This window comes from Sciurus carolinensis, unplaced genomic scaffold (assembly GCF_902686445.1).
Source record: "Sciurus carolinensis unplaced genomic scaffold, mSciCar1.2, whole genome shotgun sequence".
Lineage (NCBI taxonomy): Eukaryota > Metazoa > Chordata > Mammalia > Rodentia > Sciuridae > Sciurus > Sciurus carolinensis.
In genome coordinates, this window is record NW_025920145.1 from 1395986 (window position 1) to 1403862 (window position 7877).

Here is a 7877-nt window from a genome sequence, read left to right on the forward strand (position 1 = left end):
AGAAATGAATGTTCAGCTGGCCCTCACCTAAGAGAAGCATATATTAATTTTTTTAAAGAATAAGAGATAAAATATCAGTAAGAATATGATACAATTTGAGGAGGGACATATCTAACTATCTACTCCACAAAAGTAGGTTGAGCTCTGGATCTGTAAGTGTCCAAACCCACAAAGGTAAATTTCCAGATTTTTCTTCCCATTGTCTGCCAACTTCTGCTCCCCTGCTGATGACAGTGCTTGCCTGGATCAGGGATGTCATCAAAGACAAAGCTATGGTTTCATACAAGCAGGACCCACACTGAACTGCAGGAGCTTTGGGTCCTTTTCAACCAAGACAGGTCATTAAAAGAAATGAAAAGATGTGTTCTGCAAGCTTAATTAAGGAAGTTATTTTCAGACCCTATCAGGCCCATTAACCTTTCTCTGTTCCTAAAATATCTTATGTAATGTCAGAAAGGAGCAAAGGTAGGAAAATGAGCAGTGTAATTAAACCTGCTTAACCTTAAAATGGAAATGTGTCAGGGGATAGAAGCAATTGGTATGATGCTCCTAACCTGTGTTTATGACCTCAAAACCCAGAACCCATTTGCCTCATTTTGCTATGCTCTATCATTTTTCTTTGCTATGCTGTTGGACAATTTGGCTGACTGGTTTACTTGGGATGTCTGATCCAAACCATGAGAACTCAGTTCTGAAAAATCTGGAAGAGTATCACTGCCTTGGTATAGGAAACAAACAAATATTGCTGGTTTCTATAAATATTTCTTGCTGCACAGAACATATCTAGTTTTTTAAGGACATAGTTTTCCTTGACCCAGAAATACCTGGTCACTGGCTTCTCTTTCCCGGCTATAAGAATATGGTCCAGCTAGTTTAGTTCAAGATCTGGGAAAACCTTATGGATATAGTTTTGAGAATATATCATAAATCCTTCTGGAATGATAAATTTTATGATCTGGGTAGGTTCAGAGGTAAAATGATTGAATTACAAAATCTTTAACTTCATCAGTGAATTAATCCATTTGATGGATTAATAATTTCAGTTGACTACTGGGTGGTATCTGTAGGCAGGCAGGCATGGCTGAAGGAAGTAGGTCACTGTGGGTGTGCTCTTGGGGATTTTATTTTATCCTTGGCTCCTCAGGTTCTCTTTCTCTCTGTGTCTCTCTGTCTCTCTGTCTCTCTCTCTCTCCACCCCCCCCCACATCTCTCCTCTCTCTTTCCTGGCTTCTACACCTTTCCACCACGATGTTCTGCCTCACTTGAGACCCACAGCAATGGAGTTGGCTAGTAATGGACCAAACCTCTGATACCATGAGCCCAAGATAAACTTTCCCTCCTCTAAGTTGTTCTTATCAGGTATTTTGGTTACAATGTAATAATGTAAGGCTGAGTATGAATGGAAAAGGTCATAGCAAAAATTGAGCTGTCTAGTCAATCCCAGCAGAGGTTCTCATCATCAGGCTTGCACCCTGGTGAGGAACCATCGCCAGTGGGGAAGATAGCTGCCAAAGCTATTTCTCTTCTGCTCAATCCCCTCACTTCCTCTAAGTTCAGGGTCCTGGGCTAAACCATTGTAGGAGGCAAGAATTTCCCACCAATCCAAACCAATCAGAAATACTGCAAGTTCTGAAAATTATATGCATTCAGGTCCCTATTAAATACAAGCAGATTATGCCTACTACAAATTACTTGTAATGACTTGATATTCCCCAGGAGCTTCTCACTCCAATCTCTAATATTAGGGTTATCATAAAATAAAGAACAACTTGCTAAACTGTATGTAATCTCCAAATGGTAATTATCACACATCACTGAAAAATGGAGACAACCTGGAACCAGCCTTACTGGCTTATTTTATATACTAGCAACCTGAGATTCAAAGCTTTTTTTTTTTTAAAGGACTAAACTTTTTTAACAAACTGCTGCAGACATTTTGACATAAGTTTAAGCTACCTATTTAGGCAGACTTATACATGTAGCATTTAATCTTCCAAGAACAAAATAGGAGTATGGTACAAATCCAACTAGGACTTTAACATAGGTACAAAGTGAATTTTGATTCCTTTTTCATTCAATTGCAGTGTCCCTTTTTCTATCATGCTAGTGTTAAAACATACTTGACTACCTTGGGAACAGTTCAATACTGACAACTGTCAACTAAATGAAAAAATTCAGCTTTTGACTCCAGTGTCCAAATGAGCTTTTTGTGGAGTGCAGAATCTCAAATGGACAAAATACTTTTATTCTTCCTGAATAGTGCAACTTTAATTATTAGTACTACTACTGAAAGAATGTAGCTAAAACGTTCTACATCAAATTAAATTTAGATGGCCAGCCCCTATGCCCCAATCGACCTCTTCAAAACTTACTCCCCACTAAGTATCTCTCAACACCGAATGTCTGGGCTAGATTTCAAAACCCACATAATGGAAAAAGTCAGTTTTACAAACTTAATTTTGTTGTTTTCTGTTTTAAATCAATTAACATTAAAATTGCATCAACTATTTAATTCATGAGAATCTTTCATATTAAAATTTAACTTAAGAATCAACCACCATGTGCTTTTAAAGAAAGCATTTCTAGAGACATCTGAGCTCACTTTTGCATGGTGGCACCTCCTGTTGTTAATGATTGTGATTTTAAATCTTAAACAGTCCTGAATTTTGAAATGTAGCCTAGTTTGGGATTCTGCAACTACAACTTTATGGGATGCCTCATATCAAAACTAAGAGAAAGTTAACAAGTCTTTACTTCAGAACCTTTAAGCAAGCATTGCCACTTTTTAAACTAACAGGTTTTTTTTTTTACTCAACTTCTTTTTTTATTATAAAAATTACATTTATATTTATATTTAAACAACAAAGAAAAAAGCATCTACACACTTAAAAATTAATTTGATATTCCTAAATCTATTTTAACTCATCTTAAAATACTACATACAGAAGCCAGAATGCAGGTGTTAAGAATGGAGGAAAGTGGGGAGAAGAAGGGGACCAAGAGGAAAAACACTTAGACAATTACTTGTCTGTTGTGGGTAAAGCAACAGGAATCCTGGGAGACACAAGAAATTAGTAACAACTTTGCTCATAACTGATATTTTCCCCTCCTGTTTGTTTTTAACAACGTCCATATGGGTGCTCTCTGTATGCTCCCTTCACTGGCCTAGCTGGAGGGGCCTTCAGTGATGGCCTGGTCCCATTCCAGTCATCTTGGCCATAAGCTTCATAAGAATCTTGAACCTCCACATGTCCATAGTCATAATATTCTGAGTCCCCTTGGCTCTTCATAGCCTTTGCAGCCTTCATAACTCTGTTCTGCATATGTATCATCATATCCACATTCTTCATCTGTTTCTGGTGCAGTGGGTGGAGGCAAAGGTATTCTCTGGATGCCTGCTGTCCTGTGCTCTTGGTGCTGGAGCACTCCTCACAGTAGGTGGGGGTGGCACTCCTCGGGCACAGTGGCACCTCTGGTGATGGCACCTCTCACTAGGATACCAGCACCAAAGCTCCCCAAGGTGGTCCAACACCACAGCCCCTGGGAACAGGTGGAGGTGGAGGTGCAGCACCCCAGCCTCTCACTGGTACCCCATGTCCACAAGGGCTCAGGTACTCCATCCAAGTAGGACAGCTCTAGAAATTGCTCCTGGCAGATATCATCCATCATATCTGGTAGTAAAAATTTCTTCACCTCTTCCATGGCATGGGCCATAAGAGCAGAAGCCTCACATGGGGGTCCAAAGATTTGAATGAAGACATGCGGATCCATAATCACGTGGGCATATTCACCTTGGGTCTCCACCTTTGGAGAAGCTCGTCTTCCTTGGCTTTGTCTCTCATTGAACCCTTTCCCAACACAGAGATCTTTTCACAGTTCCTTCCTGCAGTCTTTCGATCATATTCCCTTGTGGTCCAAGAATCTTCCCCACGAAATTGAACTTTGGGTACTGCTTGACAGGTATCAGCACCCACTCTTTCAACTTCACGTTCTTAATGGAAAATAAATCCAAGCAATTCTCCTCATCATCCTTTTTTGAATCCCTTTCTGAATCTTCTCAATTTCTGCCATCAGAAGCTGCATGGCATGAGTAAAGGACGGGTCCAGCCAGTCCTCAGTCATGAGTTCGGGCAGGTACTTGTTTTCCAGCTCCATCTTGACCTTGGCCATGGCTGAGGGCGGCAACAGTGGTGGTGGCTGCATGACTGGTGAGGCCCAGGTGCCTCCTCAGAACCCCCTTCGCCTCCCCGGGACAGGTGAGGCAGCGGCGGCTCCCGAGACAGTGTCTGATGCGCCAAGGGGTGGGCACCTGAGGGTCCATGGAGCAGCTGCGGCCCGAGAGGACCGGGTCATGCGCGCAGCACTATCTTCCGGGCGCTGCATTGGGGAGGATGTGCAAGCGATAGAGCGAGCGAGGAAGTGACACTGCAGAGGTCCCAGCGGCAGTTGGCAGAGGTAGGAGAGCGTGAGGGACAGCGAAGGAAACTGACCAAGTGACCCAGAGAAAGAGCACTGGAAATGACCAAAGCTTTATTTTTTGATTTGGAGGAATAGAGGTAGGAGGGCTGCTTGTTTTTAAGACTCAGAGATAGACTTAGAATTTGGACCAGAATTCATTTTGCTTTCTACCTATTTCCCCTCCAATGCTTATGCTGCTTTACTAATAAATATGCAATGTTTTTATTGTTGTTTAATTAGATTTTCCAAAATCTCTCCAAAAATAGAACATTTCTTCAGCATTGCTCTGCTTGAAACTCTGCTAAATAATGGCCAATATTTGGGCTTATGCAGAGCCCAGATGTTTGGCTCTCCCTTATTCCCTCTGCTACTTCTGTCCCTCTCAGGCATCATGGCTCTCATGTAGGGTTCTTGTGGCTACCATTGGCTGATTTTAATTAGTGTGTGGTACTGAGCATCATTACCATGTTGGTGGTGTTTAATTTGTGTACTCAAATACCTTGAGCTGAAGTCACAGCTCATGACAGTCACAGGGAAGCTATCCTTGAACTAAGCAGGGAGATAATTAGAACAGGCTGGAGTAGAGATTGTTTGTGCCGACCTTTCCTGTACTCTGGCCCAGCCAGCCTCTTTTGGTGTCACGTCTTTCTTTCTTTGTCTTATTCATTTTCTCTCTAGTAATGGTTCCTTTGAAGCAGGCACCTAAGAAGTATGACAATGTTATGAGCAAGAAAAAAATAGCAAGTAGAAATGCAAAATGATTGTCCTGAGAAGGTGCCCCTGGTGGGCTTAACATCACAGTGGAATAAAAACAGAATGAATTTCCCAGAGTGGTAGTGAATGTGCCTTTATGGCTCACCCCACAAGAAGGAAAACAGAGCTTTCTTTCCAGTGTACTAAAGAAACAGAAGAGAGATGCAAATAGTAGTTAACCCAAGAACAATGATAGATATCTTTTGAATTAACTTTAGCAAAAAGTATTCATCATAGGCAGTCAACAGACATACACTGGTGACACGCTGCCACCTATACTAACCACCCCTGCCAGAGGCAGAAGTAAAGTACAAGGAGTTTTGGTTGGTAAACAAAAAAAATTACTTTTTGTACCCATGACTCCTATAATAACATTTTCTAGGCCCCAGCCTTCCCCTGATTTTTAATAAGACCAATTGATTTTCCAAACCATATGGAGGCACCCAGTCTGCTTCCATGCTTGAGTAGTTTTAGGTAGAAGTAAGTCCTAAGGAAAAAAAAAATCAACCAGACATAGTGATAGAGAAGAAATAAGGGGAGAGAATGGCCAAGAAAAGCCTCTGTGAAATTGTTAAATTTAAAATGAAGCATGAAAAATGAGGAACATACGGGCTGAGAGCCAGAGAAGGAAAGAAAACAGCAGGTGCAAATCTCCTGAGTTGGAAAAGATCAAGAAGTGTTCTAGAAACTGTCAGAAGGCCAGGGAGGGCTGAGGAATAGTGACAAGGGGAACAGGAACATGGAATGAGGATGGAAAGTTAGCAGATGGTCAGGAGCCAGATCCCACATGATGTTTAAGGCAGGGTAAGAAGTGTTTGCTAAGCAGAGTTGGAAGTCATTCAGAGATTTTAGCAGGGGAAAGACATGAATCAATTTTGTCTTATTTTGCTTCACGAAGATCTGTCTCAGTACTATCCAGTCAATGGCTTGAGGGAGTGGCATGGGAGGACAGAGTGGCTGCAGGGACATTGGTTAGATAGCCACTGCAGGAACCTGGCAGCAGATAGTGATGACTTAGGTTAGGATGCTTGCAAGAGGAGATGGTAACAGTTGGAGGTACACTGTGGATATAGAATCAACCTGATTTTTCTCATAGACTGGAGTTTGGGAATGATAGGAAGGTCAGAAATTAAGACTAACTAAGAAACCAAGTTTCTACCCTGACCCATGAGTGGGTAGTGATGCTTTTTAGCTATGAGGTTAAGACAGGAGGAATGACATTGCATGGGGAAGAAAGAGCTTAGGAGCAGAAGAAAATCAAGAGTTTAAAGGCATCCAAACACAGATTCCAAAGAGGCATCTTGTTTAAAGTTATCATGTATAGTCCATTACATAGTGAACTGTATGAATCTGCACAGAGATGAGAGGTCAGTGGATGAAGTTATAAATGCAGGAGCTTCCCAATAGCAAGGGTATGTAAAGTCACTAAGCTGGTTGAGCTCACACAGGGAGGGAGTGGGATAGGTGCAAAAGGTGGATGGAGGAGGAGTCTCACCTTCATAATCAGAAGGAAAGGTGAGTCAAGGCAGGGCCCCAATCCAGTGTGAATGGAACTGAAAAGGTCATGGCCAAAGAGAATGTGCCTCAAACTCCAGCATCTAGTGTATACCTGGGAGGCCACCAGTTTCTTGAGAGGACTGAACAAAATAACACATAGCAAAACATTTTAGGAAATAACACTTATCATTGAGTATGTGATAGAATTACTGCCTTATTTCCTTATCTTTTACTGATTTGTGAATTTTGTGCTTTTCCTCTCACTGTAAGGCATGTTCCTAAGTTCAAAACTAACATTTGGCTCATTGATACTTCTCTGACTCCTAGAACCAGTGTTTTGAATGTCTGACAGAGCAGCTGTTATTTTGCCATATTCAGGAGGATAACTCCCAATGCCTCCTTCCCATTGACTTCAGATAGACCATTGTTCCATCCTTGGTGCTGCTGGCAGTTTCACATTTGCAGGGCAAATATCTGAACTGTAATCCTGATGAAGCACACAGTAGAATATCCTTTTCTCAGATCAATATGGACAGAAGAGGTGCTACTCTCTTCAGGATGGGTTTTTCTACCTTAGCAGTGGCAAGAATATTCAAAACTATACCCAAGAGTTTGAGTACTCACTTGTTTAAAAGAAAAGAAAGTGTTTACTGAAATTCTTTCAGAGATCTGCACTTCCCAATATTCTGTGTGGGGAACATCCATAAGACACAATTAGAACAAAGAACAAAATCTGACCTTTCTATCATTCCCAAACTCCAGTCTATGAGAAAAATCAGGTTGATTCTATATCCACAGTGTACCTCCAACTGTTACCATCTCCTCTTGCAAGCATCCTAACCTAAGGAATTTTTTGTTCAATCAGAACAAAGTAAATGTTACTAAAATTTTTCATGGGAAGAAAAATGAATTTGACTTTTCCCTCTATCAGGTTGGTCTTCCCTTTTTTTTCAAAGAAGATTTTTCTTTGCTTCTGTATTGTTAAGACCAAATATGACCTCAAGAGTAAAATCATGAAAGATACTCTCACTGAATTTAGAAGTCCACCCTTTCTTCTTACAGACTAGACTTCCTTCTCTACTTAACTGATTTTCAGGAAATCTGAGACAAGAAAATATTAATCTATATTGTAAATGGTAAAAACACAACTTTTTTTAGTAGACTGTACC

At 41.0% G+C, this 7877-nt stretch overlaps 1 pseudogene; it reads right to left on the reverse strand.

The window, feature by feature from the left end:
• Positions 1-3081: 3081 nt before the first annotated feature.
• On the reverse strand, positions 3082-4383 carry LOC124974379 (KH domain-containing, RNA-binding, signal transduction-associated protein 1-like; annotated as a pseudogene).
• Between the last annotated feature and the right edge of the window lie 3494 nt (positions 4384-7877).